We start from the raw sequence: 19,013 nt of genomic DNA on the forward strand, positions 1-19,013 counted from the left end.
GATCACTATCTCCTTTGCCTTGCTGGCATTGAGAGAAAGGTTGTTGTCTCAACACCAAGTCACAAGGTTCTCAATCTCCTTCCTGAACTCTGTCTCATCATTATTTGATACTCGGCCCATAATGGTGGTGTCGACTGCAAATTTGTAAATTGAATTAGATTTGTACAAGGCTGCACAGTCATGGGTGTACAAGGAGTAAAGAAGGGGCTGAGAACGCATTCTTGTGGAGCACTAGTGCTCAGAGTTATTGTAGAGGATGATTCATCCCCTATCTTCACGGATTGGGGTCTGTTGGTCAGGAAGTCGAGGATCCAGTTGCAGAGATGAGTGCCATGAGGCAGACGCTCCCTCCTCTCCCTTTCCCAGATGTCAGTGTATGGTCCATACGGTGGATGGAGAACCCTTGAGGCTGGAACCCTCCTGCGAGTTTGGTGATAAGCTTGGATGGTACCCCAGTATTAAAGGCAGAGCTGTAGTCTCTGAATAGGAGCCTGACGTAGGTGTCTCTCTTATCCAGGTGTTCAGATTGATTCAGATTAGGGCCAGATTCAATTTTAATGGTCATGTTGTGGCGGGAGAGTGAAATGCTTTACAGTGGATCAAGGCGACTGGGTAGATTTGAATGAATTTAACAAGTGTCCATAACTGGGGGGGGGGGGGGGTCAAATTGGCAGTCACCGAGGTCATGATGGTGGAGTGACAGCCCACTGGATGGTAGTTGTTTCGACATGAGGTCTTGTTTTTCTTCCTGTAGCACCTCCCGGATGGTAGGAGGTGGTCCATTCTTGGAGAGCAGGTGGGTGCCTCAGATTGGAGGTGGGAGAACTTAAAGATGTCCTTGAATATTCCCACTGACAGGTCCACGCAGCTACTAAGGACATGGCCAGGAACTCCGTCGTGCAGGGGCTTTCTGTTGATTCACCCTCAGGAAGGCTGGTCTAATCTCTGCAACAATTACCCTAGGACTTGAGTCTGAAGGGACTCACCATTGCTTATGAGATAGGTGTAGAAGAATGTGGCATCTCAGAACACTCTCTTGGATTAATATCTGTGATGGCAAGATGGCGGCGACTTTTGCAGAGCACCAGAACATAAAAGGTTTAAATACAACTTCCAACAACTTATCTGGATCAGGAAAACGGCAGAAATCGGTGCCATTTCGAACAAGCTGCTTGAGCACCTCAAGGCTCTTGCGATTTTGCCATCTCCCACAGCTGCGGGAGCCCCGGACTTTAAACATTCCCACGCTGGCTGTAAAACTCCCGACCCGACGGAGGAATGCAGGTACGGTACCTGGAAACCCCGGGATGACCCCCAGAGCCGACGGGCTGGATCTTCCAGGAACAACGGAGCTGGAGCTGCCGACTTTGAGGGAACCCCCGTTCGTTACGGAGCTGGAGCTGCCGTCTGTGAGGGAATCCCCGTTCCAGCGCAGGTTTGCAGAAACAGCAGGTACAGTAAACACAGTACCTGGAAACAAAGGTGAGGCCTCCATTGTGTCCGGAAACCTGGCCGACGGGCAGGACTTCAGGTGAGACTGAAGCGCAGTCGACTTCGGCCCCCTCTCCCTACTATCCTACTGGCCAATGTACAGTCCCTTGAAAATAAAGTGGAGGACTTAAGGGAAAGGCCGCTTTATCAAAGGGAGCTGAAGGAATGCTCTGTGTTCTGTTTCACATAGACATGGCTCACCCCCAGCTCCCCAGACTCAGCGGTCCAGCCTGAAGGGTTCTCCATCCACCGTATGGACCGTACACTGACATCTGGGAAAGGGAGAGGAGGGGGCGTCTGCCTCATGGTCAACTCTGTGTGGTGTTCAGATGTGGCAGTCCTGTCCAACTCCTGCTCTCCACACCTCGAACATCTGGCGGTGAAGTGCCGTCCCTTCTACCTCCCAAGGGAATTCACCTCCATCATCCTGACCGCGGTCTACATCCCACCCCAGGCTGACGTCCGTCTGGCACTGGAGGAGCTGCACGCCGTGGTCAACAAACACCAGAGGAACAACTCCAGGACTGTTTGGAGTCTGTAAACTGGGCAATGTTCAAGGACTCGGCAACAGACTTGAATTAATACGTTGCCACAGTCGTTACAGACTTCATAAAGAAATGTGTAGAGGACTGCATCCCTACAAAAACCTTCCGAGTGTTTCCCAATCAGAAACCTTGGATGAACTTTGAGATCTGCACTCTTCTGAAGACCAGACACCGGGCATTCATGTCTGATGATACAGTGGCCTACAAGAAGACCAGATACGACCTTGGTAAGGCCATCAAAAAGGCCAAAAGGGACATCTGCTCCAAACAGGAGAATGAGACATATGTTCGGCAGCTGTGGCGGGGCCTGAATGCAATCACCTCCTACAAGGCGAAATCAGGAGGCAGCTCGAATGTCAGTGAAACATCACTCCCTGACGAGCTCAATGCGTTTTACGCATGCTTTGTTAGGGAGAATACTGATGTGCCTTCCCGATCCCCCATCCGCTGTGATGGTATTTCAGTCTCAGTCACAGAGGCCGACGTCAGGAAATCCTTCAGAGTGGTGAACCCTCGAAAAGCGCCTGGACATGATGGTATACCTGGTCGTGTTCTAAAAACCTGTGCAGACCAACTGGCTGGAGTTTTTACGGACATTTTCAACCTCTCACTTCTGAGGTCTGAGGTTCTCACCTGCTTTAAAAGGGCATCAATTATACCGGTGCCCAAAAAGAGTAAGGTGACGTGCCTCAATGACTATCGACCAGTGGTACTAACGCCTGTGGTGATGAAGTGCTTTGAGAGGTTGATCATGGCACAAATCAACTCCTAACCTCGACAATAACCTGGACTCATTACAGTTCGCGTACCGCCACAACAGACCGATGGTGGATGCGATCTCGCTGGCCCTCCACTCCGCACTGGTCTACTTGGACAACAAAAACTCATATGTCAGGCTGTTATTCATTGATTACAGCTCGGCATTTAATACATTCATTCCCTCCAATTATTAAGAAAGCACATCAGTGCATCTACTTCATGAGAAGATTACGGAGAGTCGGTTTGTCAAGGAGGACTCTCTCTAACTTCTACAGGTGCACAGTAGAGAGCATGCTGACCGGTTGCATCATGGCTTTGTTCGGCAATGAGCGTCCAGGAATGGAAAAGACTACAAAAAGTAGTAAACACTGCCCAGTTCATCATCGGCTCTGACCTCCCTTCCATCGAGGGGATCGCAGGCGCTGCCTCAAAAAGACTGGCAGTATCATCAAGGACCCACACCATCCTGGCCACACACTCATCTCCCTGCTACCTTCGGGTAGAAGGTACAGGAGCCTGAAGACTGTAACGACCAGGTTCAGGAATAGCTACTTCCCCACAGCCATCAGGCTATTAAGCTTGGCTCGAACAAAACTCTGAACATTAATAGCCCATTATCTGTTATTTACACTTGATCAGTTTATTTATTCATGCGTGTATATATTTATATAATGGTATATGGACATACTGATCTGTTCTGTAGTCATGCCTACTATGTTCTGTTGTGCTGAAGCAAAGCAGGAATTTCATTGTCCTATCAGGGACACATGACAATAAACTCTCTTGAATCTTGAATCTCTTGAATCTTGAATCTTTGCTGAGGGGCATGTGTTTTCCTTTGTTCACCGAGCTCTTGGGAGTAGCATGGTGGTACAGCGGTAGAGCTGCTGCCTTACAGCGCCAGAGACTTGGGTTCGATCCTGACTACGGGTACTGCCTGTAAGGAGTTTTTTTGTTCTCCCTGTGACCAGTGTGGGTGTTCTCTGGGTTCTCCAGTTTCCTCCCACGCTCCAAAGACGTACAGGTTCGTAGGCTAATTGGCTTGGTAAAATTGTAAATTGTCCCAAGTGTGCGAAGGATAGTGTTAGTGTGCGGGGATCGCTGGCTGGTGCGGACTCAGTGGGTTGAAGGGCCTGTTTTCTCACTATATCTCTGAACTAAACTATGCTCTCTCTTCAGTAACCTGCTCCTCCAATTCTGAAGCTCCCAGTAATGGAATGATGACAGCAATATCACTGCTTCGGCACCCATTTAATGAGGTTCAGCAACTGAAATGAAACAATCCCTGTAATTTGTAGCGTACTCTTTGAATTTTGGTAAGTGTTTGCACAGTTTACAACCCATTCCGAGGCTGCCCATCAGGATGGTGGCAAATACTCCATTTAAACAGCAAAAAAGAGAACATGGCAAGGATGTGCCAAGTTCCACAGAGATCCACGGTCATTGTGTGGAGCTTTGAACTTCAATATGTTTGAATGTATTGAAACTTGCGTTACACCATGAGTGACATATTAAGCGCACACATGATACTGGTGAAAATGTCAGCAGCTTTAATGAGGACCATGCCATAAGCACCATGAGGACCAGTTCCATTTCACCATTGGCGAAATTTCACTAGAATTGATAACTAATACCAACACGTTTTATTCAAAATTTCATCGCGGATCATGCAGCACAGTAAAAAAGATGAAACGATTCTTGTACTCCAGTAATGAAAACAAGGCCCTTGATGCTTCTTCAAAATTAAATGCAAGAGAGATATATGAACATAGGATTTTTGGACCAAAAGTGTGTCCAAAGTGACTGTAGAGCACACAAGAGGACTAAGGTGCAGGATTTATGACATCTGCATCGACTGAAAGTTCATACAGAAAATGGTTGGACATCAGGCAGAATCAGAAAGGAAAGGCAACATAGTGTTCCTCTTGATGTGTGGTACCCAAACTGCTTTCCAACAGACATGAAAAGAGACAGTATTTGAAACTTATAATTGTCAAAGTTTACAGAGAAACACTAACTAAATACCAGTATTGGATTTTTTTAAATGATCATAGCACCGGATAAGGATTATACAGTGGATAGGATAAAAACAGACACAAGTACTCCCAAATTACATTAACATCACACAGAATATGTAGGGCAAACATCATTGAGGCAAACTTGCAAACTCCCTGAAGAACACCCAGACAGGTAGATGATACATTTAATGAGCATAGAGTGCAAATTGACATCAGCACTGCTAGTTTCGATCTTAACACAATAGTCTGAAGAATACAACAGTCTGCCTTAACACACAGTCTGAAGGGTTTCGACCCGAAAAGTCACCTGTTCCTTTTCAGAAACGCCACCTCTTCCAGAGATGCTATCTGACCCACTGAGTTACTCCAATTTTTTGTGTCTATTAACACAATGGGCAATGCTCTTTCTTAAACAGCAAGGTCAAGCATGTAATCGACAACAGGAAGCAGGTTTCTAAGTTATTTCACATTACAGATATAGAAAGATTATTCGGCCAAAGGTTCTGAAATAGTTAATTGCTCCCAGACACAGTAAAAAAATAAAACTATTGCTATCCCCTTCAGAATACAGTATGTGTGGAACAATGTCCAGAGAACTAAAACATTCTATTAGAATAGTAGGAAGAGAACTGTTCCCAAGGGGAGAGTCATATCCATCCATAGTGTTCAGACAGCATCTTGTCTCAGATGTTGCACCTCACTGAGTACGGGCATAACATGTGAGACTTCAATGAGACATCAATCTCCAAAGGGGATGCTTTCTCTGAAATCTCCCACCTGCGCCAACTACATCTGTAATCTCCAGTAGGCCAGGTACTGACAATGGATCTCTGCTGCCCATGGCATGGAATTATTATGGATCCAGTGCCTTTCCAGCTGCTAACAACAAACTAAAGGATGATTCTGATGCAATAAAATCCCTGTTAATTATATGGCGCATGATGCTGTTGTACAACTCGCATGCAAGGCATCCATACAAATGATGCCATGTGAGGAAAGTGATTACTGATGTGTTGAAACAATGCTTCTCCTGGCTTGACACATCAGATCTGGAGTTTAACATCTATTAAAAAAATGCTGACTTATCATCATGATGGCTCAGGCTTGTCAGTGGATATATGGCAAGTTGCTGAGGTAAAGGAACATGGGTACGAGCGAGGCAAAGAGGACGAAGATGAACAGGAAATGAGATGTCAAACTAGATGGCTCCTTACTGCCTGGAGGCATCATAAATAACTGGTTTGTGTTATATTTGTAACCTCGGTGCCAATTCCCAGTTCAAAAACAAAAGTATCACACAAAATGTCCCTCTGCCATTGACCATTATGGTGAATGCTTTGACACTCAAAATAAATAATCCAAATATATGCCATTCAACATCAATATGTTAACATTGTCCTTATTCATTTTCTTAGTAACTTTCTTGCATGTAGAGGTATTTATCCTAATACCCCTACCCTGTGCCTGCAGTGTCAGTAAAAAAAGGCATTTGATTTTCCAGTGGGAAATGCTCATTGACTCAGAAAATGACCTCAAACAACCCTGGGCTTAGAAGGACTGACAGCCACTAGTGCCACCTTGTTATCAGTAGCACTAGTCAGTGTTGGCTGGTTGACAGGCCACAGGAATGATATTTGCAGAGTAGCGCAGATGGGTGGACAAATGCCATCAACATGAGAAGTAACAGCAGGTTTGTGCTTCATGAAGTCACTGCCACATCAACGCTAGAGGTCTCTTGGAGAACAAATTGATGGATTATTGAACCATTCTACAGTCCCCTTTCCGCCCTGTCATCCTCCGCCCCAATGGCAGCAGGGTTAGATTGTCTGGAAGCAATTAGGCCTTCCATGACTCCAGTCACGTCTTGAATGTCTGCTGTTTGTCTTAGAGTAGAAGCTGCGATAGAGGCTACTGCATTTGACAGGGTCCACATACTGTATAAACAGATATGGATATTAAATACAAACTGGAATGGAAAGATCCATGCACTACATATGCCAAATTCATCTTTACACTAAGCAGGTTGTCTGGTAGGCTGCTCCATCCATCAAGTTTCTCCTATAGCCTGCCCCATCATTCTTTACCTATGACTTTGCTTAGCTGACAGGTTGTAGCTTCACGACATTAAATGTTGTACTCTTGCTGCAAGCCATTCCTGCATGTTATGCCATCACCTGCAAATTCTATCCTCTAAATTAAGCAAAAAAGAAGAAATGATTGAGGGGGCGTATCAGAAAAAAAATATGGCAACATGGAAGAGTTTTGATATCTCTCCCAAAGCAAACAGATCAATGAACCTTGTAGTACCTTTACTAAAATTGGTTGGGAGATTAGATTAAAAAGGCTTGTCAGTCAATTAACACCAACATACTGCCACCTGCAGTATCCTCAGTTCAAGAAGTGCACAAATTAACTGTGGCACATATCTAGGGGGGCATAAATCAAGGGTGCACAGTGGGACTGCAGAGGAGCTGTTGCCTTACAACACCAGAGAGCCCAGTTCAATCCTGACTACGGGTCTGTCGCGTTGGAGTATATATGTATGCCCTGTGACCGCGTGGATTTTCTCAGGGTGCTCCATTTTCCTCCCACACTCCAAAGACGTGCTGGTTTGTAGGTTAATTGGATTCGTATTTGTAAAATTGTTTGTAGGACAGTGTTAGTGTATGGCGTGATTGTTGGTCGGTGTGGACTCAGTGGGCCAAAGGGCTTATTTACATGCTGCGTCCCTAAAGTCTAAAACTGGAAATTAAAATATTAAACTTAAATAAATAAAGCCAATTATGGTAGTCTGAGGGGTACACAGGCTAATATATATTAGGACATTTGATCAATAACATGTGTCAATATTTCAGCATTAGCAAGGACTGGCATAATTCTCAACAAATGTACTTTTCATTGAGAAATAAAACGTTGAGAAGAAAATATATTCTGTGGTGAGCTAAGGAGGTTAAAGAAGAGGAGATTAAAAGAAGAGGCTTATAATGTTGCCAAGAAGAATAGTAGGCTTGAGGATTGGGAGATCTATCGGAACCAGCAAAGAGTGACCAGATAATTTGTTGGTTGAAAATAAGAGTAAATTAGCAACAATAAATCATATGAACACAAAAAGGATGAGAGTGGTAGCAAAAACATGGATTACATTGGAATAGCAACTATTTTCAATGGAAAATTAAAAATACAGCTGCCGCATTAAATAAATGTTGGCTCCCTCTTTACGATTGAATGTGCAAGAATTGCAATCAAAATGGAGGAAAATCTGAAAAGGGGACAGAGCAAGGAGAAAATTAAACAGTGAAGAGAAAGTATCGGAAAATTAAAATCAGACTAATTCCATTGAACTATAATCCTAAAAGCAGTGACTCGATTGAAAGTTAGTGCATTAGTGATGTAATTCTATGGGAGTTAGGGCATGCAGCTGCTCATGGCTCCTGCCAAATAATGCCTACTGCATTTGGTTGTGTACCATCAAAGCTTATAACAGAAGATGCTTAGTCAATTGCTCCATAATTCGATTGTATAATGTGGTTGGCGTGACTGAACAGTATGCGATGTACAAAAGTGAGATGTTGATTTGAGGCAGGTGTGACGAGTATGCGAATATGTACTGGAGCACGTGAATGTTAAGTACAAGTTATGTTTTAAAGGGATTATTATCAAAGATGGGGATTAGTTGCATTGAGCAGAATCAGAGGCCAGTAGTGTAGTTGGTAATGTACAGCACTTGAAGAACCATATACTTGTGTGTGGTAATTCCACTTGCAACATTGCATCCAAATGATTGGAACTAGCACTGAACTCTTGCTAGTAGCGATCTTTCCCCGCTATGTCTGGTTTTGTCCCTGAAGCACCTCCTCATCCTTTGTGAATAGATATCAAACTAGTTACAGTGATTTACAGTGATCAGTAGGTGTGGATTGGCTGCATTGAGGCCAAACACATTCTTCCCTCAACATTCATTTGGAAAATTAATGAACAATAAATGAAGACATTGAATATATTATGTAAACTGTATATAGCCAAATAACAGAAAATTGCAAAAGATGGAAGCAAGACTGATGGATTTATTATTACTGAAGAATTAAGTTATCGTATTAGGATGAGAATAATGCAAGAGACCAAGATGATAACTGCATATGTGCAAGAGAAATCTTTTTGACCAGTGTATTTCTGTCCCGATACAATATGATATAACTTTATTTATCCCAGGAGGGAAATTGATCTGGATCTGCCAACAGTTAAAAAAACACAAAATACATGAAACATGAAATTAAAGTGACGAATGGAAAGGATTGTGGATGTGCAAAGATTGGGAGGGGGTGGGGAGGGGATTCAGTCTCAATCTACCCCATGATGACAGAAGGGGGTGGAGTTGTACAGTTTCCCCATATGTAAGGAAGAATCTAGTCCTGGGGAATATGAATACCTGGTATAATATTACCAAGTGCATAATTGTTACATTTACAGTGTATAGATACATGAAAAAGTTAGTGCAAGGTAAAGCCAGCAAGACCGATTCAAGAATAGTCCGAGGGTCACCAACGGGGTAGATAGTATTTTAGGACTGCTCTCTGGTTGTGGTAGGATGATTCAGTTGCCTGGTCATCTTACTACAACCCGAGAGCAGTCCTGAACTACTATCTACCTCATTGGTGGCCCTTGGTCCATCCTCGATCAAATCTTAATCTAATCCTTTTTTAAACCTTTTTTTAAATGCGGCTCTATTTTTAATTTTTAATTTTAATTTTAAATCCTTGAGCGGATTTTCAATTTTAAAATGCCTGAAATATTGGGTGAAATTCAACAGTAATATTTGAATTAGGTAAAAGCTAGGAGAAAAAATACAATTATATGAAAAAGCAGAAAAGTTTGGTAGTTCCTTTAATGAGACAATGGATGCAACAACAAAAATTAGTATTGAATAGTTTAAGGATTTTCAATTATATCCATATAGATTTTGAGTTAAGAAAGTAGATCATGCAAAAAATTCTGCCATCACACCATCCCAATATTCTGAAAATGTTTGAACAAGAAATACTGGATTCCAATCTAAAACAATTTTTTTTTTAAAATATAGTTGCAATATTATTTTAAAATTAATACTTATAATTTACCCATTTTAATTGAAATGTTTTGCACAAACAGGGGCATAGAGCTCTGATTAATTTCCAGCAAGCTGACTGTCTTCTTTTCTTTTTTCTTAAATTATTATTATTTTTTAGCCTGTGTTAAAGTCCTTCAATCTCTCACTACCTCATGCCTTTCCATTTATTGCTCCTTGCATAATATTTTTCACAGTCTTACACCTGCCAAATGTCAGCTTACTGAGGTAACTTGTCAGCTTTCCAATCTTTGATTCAGCTGCTCCCACTGAAGGCACGACTGCTGGGAAAACAGTAGGTAGACTTTAATTGACACCATTTAATTGGTTTACATTTATGCAGTTTAATATGGATAAATGTGAGGTTATCCACTTTGGTAGCAAAAACAGGAAGGCAGATTATTACCTAAATGGTGTGAAGTTGGGAAAAGGAGAAGTACAACGGGATCTGGGGGGTCCTTGTTCATCAGTCAATGAAAGTAAGCATGCAGGTACAGCAGGCAGTGAGGAAAGTGAATGGCATGTTGGCCTTCATAACAAGAGGAGTTGAGTATAGGAGCAAAGAGGTCCTTCTGCAGTTGTACCGGGCCCTAGTGAGACCACACCTGGAATATTGTGTGCAGTTTTTGTCTCCAAATTTGAGGAAGGACATTCTTGCTATTGAGGGAGTGCAGCGTAGGTTCACAAGGTTAATTCCCGGGATGGCTGGATTGTCATATGCTGAGAGAATGGAGTGGCTGGGCTTGTATACTCTGGAATTTAGAAGGATGAGAGGCTATCTTATTGAAACATAAGAATATTAAGGGTTTGGAAACGCTAGAGACACGAAACATGTTCCCAGTGTTGGGGGAGTCCAGAACCAGGGGCCACAGGTTAAGAATAAGGGGTGAGCCATTGAGAACAGAGATGAGGAAACACCTTTTCACACAGAGAGTTGTGAGGCTGTGGAATTCTCTGTCTCAGAGGGCGGTGGAGGCAGGTTCTCGGGATACTTTCTCAATAGAGAGCTAGATAGGGCTCGTAAAGATAGCGGAGTCAGGGGATATAGGGAGAAGGCAGGAATGGGGTACTGATTGTGGATGATCAGCCATGATCGCATTGAATGGCGGTGCTGGTTAGAAGGGCTGAATGGCCTACTCCTGCACCTATTGCCTATTGTCTGCATTTAATTAGATGAGGCAAGAGAGTTCAATATCACTTTTCGTCCTCCTGCTCTGATTTCCCCCACCCTGCCATACCACATCCCAGACATTGGGCTAGTAAGTTATTTGAACACAAAATTACAGGGTGCACAAGTGAATGGCATAATCTGGTGAACGCGAGGAGAATAATTGTGATTAGTGTAAATGGGTTGCTTGATGGTCGACATGCAATCAGTGGGCTAAAGGAGCAGTGTAATGCTATATAAGTCTCTATAATTATCAAAGAAACTCACAAACATTAAACTTCAAACATCTTTGACAGCGAGGCAACGGCAATTGTCAAAAACGTTCTACAGGAAAAACACCTGCTAATGCTAGAAATGATCCTGTGCTATATCACCAATAAATTCTGGTAGAGCTGCTACCTCACAGTGCCAGAGACACTGGTTGTATCCTGCTCTCAGGTGCTGCCAGTGTGGAGTTTGCATGTTCTAGCTGTGACCATGTGGGTTTCCTCTGGATGCTCTGGTTTTGTCCTACATGCCAAAGACGTGCGGATTTATGAGTTAATTGGCCTCTGTAAATTGCTCAGTGTGTAGGATAACACAGTGTGTAGGATGTAAAAGTAGGATAACATAGAACTGGAGTGTAAACGGGTGATCGATGGTTGGTGCGAACTCAGTGGGTCAAAAGCTCTGTTTCCATGCTGTATCTTTAAACTAAACTAAACCCCATTATGATTATTATCATGAATATCAGTGTTTTTGAAGTGGTTAAGAGGAGGCAACAACCTTCAACGGATTAAGATTGATGAAAAGACATAGCAAGTAAATTGGACAGCTCCACAGAGCAGGGAATTGATCTTATTAGCACAAGACAATAACATTCTGATTCCATCCTTGCTATTTCACTTGTCGTACTGTGGTTACCCAGTTTGCCAGGAATGTAACTAGTCATGAAAGAACGATGAATTCTACACACAAGCCATCTTATCCCAGAATGGAGACTCTCCTTCACAGCCATTGGCAACTACATTCAATGCACATTTGGCTGGTTAGTGATAGTCAACATAATTTTGTAAGTGGAAGATAGTGTCTTATGAATTCGATTTAGTTTATTTTAAGAAGTAACCAAGAAGGTTGATATGGGCAAGGTCATGCATGTATATGTGGACTTCACCACTTTGATAAGATTCTGCATGATGGGCTGCTGTGGAAGGTTTTTAGGGACAATCAGTTGCCTAGATACAGAATTGGCTTCATGGAAGCAAGCAGAGGATGGGTGGCGGTGGAAGTTTTTTTCAAGACCATAGATCTGTGACCAGTGGTATTCCTCAGGGATCTTGATCAGCTGGGTAAATGGGCTGAGGAATATCTTATTGGGTTTAATGCAGATATATGGGGGGGGGGGGGGGGGGGGGGGGGGGGGGGGGGGGGGGGGGGGGTATATGCATTTTGGGAAGAGAAACCAGGGCAGTACCTCCACAATGAATAGTAAGGGTCCGGGGAGTGTTGTAGGGCAGAAGGATCGAGAAGTACAGATACACATTTCCCTGAGAGTGGCATCACAGGTGTAGAGGGTGGTCAAGAAGGTGTTTGGTACATTGGCCATCGTCGTTTAAGGAATTGAGTACAGATATTGGGACGCTACAGTATTTCCATGTGATGATGGAAGCAATTATTTATCTTCTTGGTAGAAGTGCATTTACTGTAATAAGGATAGGATATGTCAAAAAAACACTTAAGACCAGGCAGGACCAGGCAGGACCAGGCAGCATCAGTGGAAAGAGAAGCAGGGTTAACATTGCAGTTATGTTTTGAATTTCAGATTTCCAGCTTCTGCAGCTGTTTTGATGTTAATTGACTGAACTATGATCTAGTAAAGCAGCCAGATTTCTTGAATGCATAAATTGAGTTGGGTAGAATGGAGTACGGAGATGTGTCAGGATGTTGGGAGGCAGGGAGAGAAGGAGTAGAAGAATAACATTCTATCTTTGGCTCCTCTGATCTACAATATCCCTCATCAATATCATTCAAACATTCCATGTCAATTTCAACAATAAAGAATACAATTTATCTACCACCATCATCTGTTCCTTGACTGCTTCTGAACTGTCATACATCTTGGCCAACATTCAGCAATAAGATCAGTAGCAATTTCCAAGTAAAAGGCCATGATCTTCATTCTCTGCAACTAACTCCATCCCTCTCCCTGACACCTGCTGAAGACAGCAGGACTCTGCAGACCTTTGGTATCACGTTCAACTACAAATTCAGTTTTGGATTGCAAAACCATTCCAACACTTTAGACCACCTACTTCTACCTCTATAACAACATCCAAGCCTGCGGCTGGGACCACTACCCTTGCCTTTGCTAAATGTAGATTTGACAGCTCTAAAGCTAAGACTCTGGTACAAAATCATCAGACATCCTAATTCAAGAACGGCTGTTCACATAGCACCCTTGCACGGGCTTTCAGTAGAGCAATGATTTTAAAATTCCCTTCCACATTTTCACATCCTTCCATGGCATCGTCCTGCTAAACCTTTGAAGATGAATTAACAATGACTCAGTTGGCAACACTCACACCTCCGAGTTACGTGGCTGGTTAGGTTTCAAGTCCCACTTGAGAAACTTGAGCAGAGAAATCTGAGCTGACATTCCAATGTAACATTGAGGGGGTATTGTACAGTGAGAGATGCCAACTCTCAGATGAGCTGCTGAAATAAGGCTCTATCTATCTTTGCAAGTGAACATAAAGATTCCAATGCATTACTTCATAGTAGAGCAAGAAAATCATCCTAACTGCCATCATCTACCTTCATTGCCCACACAACATTGCGAAAATACTGATTACATAATCATTATATAGTGTTTATAATTGTTGCCGCCTTTTCTAAGGGTGATTAAACCCTTGTGTTCAATCCGAATTGAACTGAATTATTTATTGTCACGTGATAAATCACAGTGAAATTCTTTATCAATTATAAAAGATGAAATAGCCGCACATTTGGATAGCAGTAACAGGATCGGTCCGAGTCAGCATAGATTTATGAAGGGGAAATCATGCTTGACTAATCTTCTGGAATTTTTTGAGGATGTCACTAGGAAAATGGACAAGGGAGAGCCAGTGGATGTAGTGTACCTGGACTTTCAGAAAGCCTTTGTTAAGGTCCCATGTAGGGGAAGAGTGGGCAAAATTAGAGCACCTGGTATTGGGGGTAGAGTGCTGACATGGATAGAAAATTGGTTGGCAGACAGGAAACAAAGAGTAGGGATTAACGGGTCCCTTTCAGAATGGCAGGCAGTGACTAGTGGGGTACCGCAAGGCTCGGTGCTGGGACCGCAACTATTTACAATATACATCAATGATTCGGATGAAGGGATTCAAAGTAACATTAGCAAATCTGCAGATGACACAAAGCTGGGTCACAGTGTGAACTGTGAGGAGGATGCTATGAGAATGCAGGGTGACTTGAACGGGTTGGGGGAGTGGGTAGATGTATGGCAGATGTAGTTTAATGTGGATAAATGTGAGGTTATCCACTTTGGTATCAAATACAGGAAGGCAGATTACTGTCTAAATGGTGCCAAGTTGGGAAAAAGGGAAGTACAACGGGATCTGGGGGTCCTTGTTCATCAGTTTATGAAAGTAAGCATGCAGGTACAGCAGGCAGTGAAGAAAGCAAATGGCATGTTAGCCTTTATAACATGGAGTATAGGAGCAAAGAGGTCCTTCTGCTGTTGTCCAGGGTCCTAGTGAGACCACACCTGGAATATTGTGTGCAGTTTTGGTCCCCTAATTTGAGGAAGGGCATTCTTGCTATTGAGGGAGTGCAGCGTAGATTTACAAGGTTAATTCCCAGGATGGCGGGACTGTTATATGTTGAGAGAATGCAGCCGCTGGGCTTGTACGCTCCGGAGTTCAGAAGGATGAGAGGGAATCTTATTGAAACATATAAGATTGTTAAGGATTTGGACACGCTAGAGGCAGGAAACATGTTCCCGATGTTGGGGGAGTCCAGAACCAGGAACCACCGTTTAAGAATAAGGAGTTAGCTATTTAGAATTTAGACGAGGAAACTCTGTTTCTCACAGAGAGTTGTGAATCTGTGGAATTCTCTGCTTTGGAGGGTGATGGAGGCCGGTTCTCTGAATACTTTCCAAAGAGAGCTAGATATGGCTCTTAATGATAGCAGAGTCAGGGGATATGGGGAGAAGGCAGGAACGTGGTACTGATTGGGGATGATCAGCCATGATCACATTGAATGGCGGTTCTGGCTTGAAGGGCCGAATGGCCTACTCCTGCACCTATTGTCTATTGATTGCATACCTTACTAATGTATACAATCATGTTGGGCGAGTCCAGAACCAGGGGCCACAGTCTTCGAATAAAAGGGAGGTAATTTAAGACTGAGGTGAGAAAAAACATTTTCACCCAGAGAGTTGTGAATTTATGTTATTCCCTGCCACAGAGGGCAGTGGAGGCCAAGTCATTGGATGGATTTAAGAGAGTTAGATAGAGCTCTTGGGACTAGTGGTGTCAAGGGATATGGGGAGAAGGCAGGCACGGGTTATTGATAGGGGACAATCAGCCATGATCACAATGAATGGTGGTGCTGGCTCGAAGGGCCGAATGGCCTCCTCCTGCACCTATTTTTTATATTTCTATGTTACAATCAAAGAATAATTGCATACGAATGAAACCTTTCAAAGAATGAAAGGTATGCAAATAGCCACCCATAAAGGGCGCTTACAAAGTTACAAATTCGCTCTGCCCCTGCACCAATTCACCCTTTGTTGTCCCCTCCCCCCACCCCCCATCCCTCACAGCGGTCCCCCCCCCCCCCCATGACAGGTCCCCATTGCTCTTCCCTCTCCCACATTGGGCCCTCCATTTTTCCTTCCCCAATATGAACATGTCAAATTGATTTATACATTGCTCGGAAACTGTGGGGATATCTAACTATTTAAAACATGCTATTTGACTGATGTAGTGTAGGAGCCAAGTTGATCACTACCAAAGAATGGAAGGGGTTTAAATTGGAATTAGACGACACACAAAATTATAAAAGAATCAAGATTAAATGTCAAGAAATTGTGTGGAGGCAAAATACAAACTGATTTGAAAATTATTACAAGAACTGTGGTTCAAATACATCAAATCATGTGAAATTAAAGATGATTATTTGGGGGGCACCATAATATTCTGAAACAATGTTGTAAAATACACATGAGACCTTTGGATCCATGGCCACATGGTATTTGACTCAACACACTCCATTAGCTTTATTTGTGGATTTTACAATTGTCGTCTCGTCATACATCTGGCATGTCTCACTACGCTCACAGCTGAATTGGTAGCAATACTTCATTCATTGACTGGTACAACCATACTTGTTGCCACGTTTGAAGAAATTAGCTTGCCTTTATGTTCAGCACGGTTTTTTTTTTCTCTTTGATTTTCACATGTCTTATTAGCTTCCTCACACTACACCTAATGAGCCATCAGGCCCCTTCTTGGATGGCAAAAAATGCTTGAAGTGCAGCATGGCATGAGATCTAATTAACAATGTACCACGGCAAAATGCAGCATGGAAATTATGAGACAAAAGAATGCTACAGTTTGACACTCTCTTCAAAGAGAAAACGCCACGGATATGCGTCTAGCATGCTAACTTCGCCTTCTGACTTCGGAGGCAGCAGACGCTGCTCACCCAAGGGCGCTTATTGTCACATAATACACGATTTAAATGCAATAAAACAAAAAACAAAATTATGTTAAATCAACCTATAAAAACTGGTAACTTGTCTGGTCGAACAGCATACACAGGAAACAATCAAAATAATTCAATTCGGCACCAAGTGGACATATACAATTGCAAACTGATTCTGTGCTTTCGACATCAAAACGTCGACCTTAACACTGGAATACTATCGAAGTACAGAAATCCTACTCAAAGGACAACTCCGTTTACTTTCTCTCTCTCTCCCCCCACCTCAAAAAAAAAAGTAATATCTCATTCAAGGCCATCGGGAAAGGAATTTATTCCCGCAGATCAGTAAGTAGCTCTTCTCTCTTCTCCATTAGTTGAGAAAGAGCTGCAGAAAGCCCTATTTGATGCATTGGTGCCTTTGGAGTGTTGCCTTGGGAGTCTGCAAAACGAATAACACCCGATCCACAGAATGATCCTCGGATTAAATCTGCAACCCTCTTCCTTCCACGGTGATGGTTGATTTTAACCACTCACCTGGTTCACCCCACTCCTTTGTATGTTGCGTTGTAAATGCGCAAATATTTTCCCCCCATCAACGACGAGCACCAAGAGCACAAAAGAGGCTCCGATATTAGACGAGAGGCTTTAAATCTTCATACGCGATGGATTAATGATGTAAAACCTGACGGGATTTTATTTCTGTCCTCAAGCCAACCCCTTAAATCTGGGCTTCCCCGCTAATGGACATGACGAACAAATGCTATTACTATATGACTGCAAACGCGAGAGAGAGAGAGAGATAGAGAGAGGGGTAAAGAAAGCCAACCCTTAAAGATTGTCTCTACATACCTCAAGGTGCTTGAAGCCGTAAACTATTCCTGAGAAAGAATGCTAGCCTGTGGGACAAATACTTCTGTATTTACTGTCAAGATACATTTAAAAGAAACCCTGCTATTTTACACCAGTCCACTTCAGTGTCATGAGAATGTCAGATACATTTCCATACGTCAAACTAGTGCTTTGAAATTACAACCTTCTGGCGCCCGGAACCGCTGGCAGATGACGCAGTTTCCCCCACTAAATTAAAAATAATTGTGTTAAAATTGCATCCCCCCCCCCCCCCCTTGAAGTTAAACCACAGAAACAGCATGAACATCTATCTGCCTTTCCTACTTATACCACGGTCACCCCCCTCCACACACACACACACACCCTCCCCACCACCAAAAGCAAACCCGTCAGTGACTTACTGGAATTAATACGGGGATGGTTGGCCGGGGTGGGTGCCACTGAGGTGGCAGCAGAGGGAAGTGGTGGAGCTGGGCTGCAGGGCGATGAGGGGTGCGGGGTGCTGGCGCCAAGAGCTGGCTTGCTTGCAGGGACTGAGTGAGCAGAGTAGCCCAGCTCGTCCCCGTTCCAGTCCCCGCTCCCGGGGCCGCGCCGCGTGTTCACGCACAGCCGCGCCGTCGACTGGCAACACCGACAGGGGAAAGAAAGTGTGTGTGTGTGTGTAGAAAATACCTCAACTGTCATCCCTCTTCCTTGGCAAATGTGCTCACTCACGACGACAAGTCGCAATTACCCCCCCGAAAGGTGGGTGTCATCTTCCGTCGGTTTACCAGTGTTATTTTTATTTTATTTCCCGCCCCCTTCCTAAGTGACAGACCTGACTCACGAAAGGCGTGAGACTCCCTTATTTCCATTTGGAAATTTCGTCTTCTAACGAAAAGCAAAAGCACTCGCCAACACTCCCTCCCCGCATATCGACGGCAGAATCACCAGCTATTTCATTCCGTATTACAAGGATATGCATCGACAAGCGCTTCAGATTCGATTTTCCAAAACCACGAAAACCTGTAACTTGGTTTGGAAATCCTTCCAGTTTTCAATTATTTATAAACTTTGACCTGGCCGAAGATGTAAACAATAGAAGTTGAATGTGCGAGCACGGCGCTGTCATTCACCGTTTGTCTTGTATTTATTTACAGCACCCCGTCTGCAATTGCTTCTCCGTTTCTTCCACCTTACTCAAGGAATGCAATTATAACGCTTCGGTGCGGTGAACTCAGTCCTGCTGCACCTTCACCACAAGCGTAAGGTATGCTCTTCATATTGAGCTATTTAGAATATAGATCGTAAAACAGTGCAGCACAGGGACCAGGTCCTTAGAAGGATGAGAGGGTATCTCATTGGAACATATAAGATTGATAAGGGTTTGGACACGCTGGAGGCAGGAAACA

At 43.4% G+C, this 19,013-nt stretch overlaps 1 protein-coding gene across 2 annotated transcripts in view; it reads right to left on the reverse strand.

The window, feature by feature from the left end:
* nrxn1a (neurexin 1a) overlaps positions 1–18,201 on the reverse strand; it is a 1,388,176-nt gene extending 1,369,975 nt beyond the window's left edge. For both annotated transcript variants that reach the window (XM_055639808.1, XM_055639806.1), the window contains exon 1: positions 18,024–18,201. The gene's annotated coding sequence lies outside the window, so the exon portion shown is untranslated. The remainder of the gene's footprint in view (positions 1–18,023) is intronic.
* Between the last annotated feature and the right edge of the window lie 812 nt (positions 18,202–19,013).

This window comes from Leucoraja erinacea, chromosome 8 (genome assembly GCF_028641065.1).
Source record: "Leucoraja erinacea ecotype New England chromosome 8, Leri_hhj_1, whole genome shotgun sequence".
Lineage (NCBI taxonomy): Eukaryota > Metazoa > Chordata > Chondrichthyes > Rajiformes > Rajidae > Leucoraja > Leucoraja erinaceus.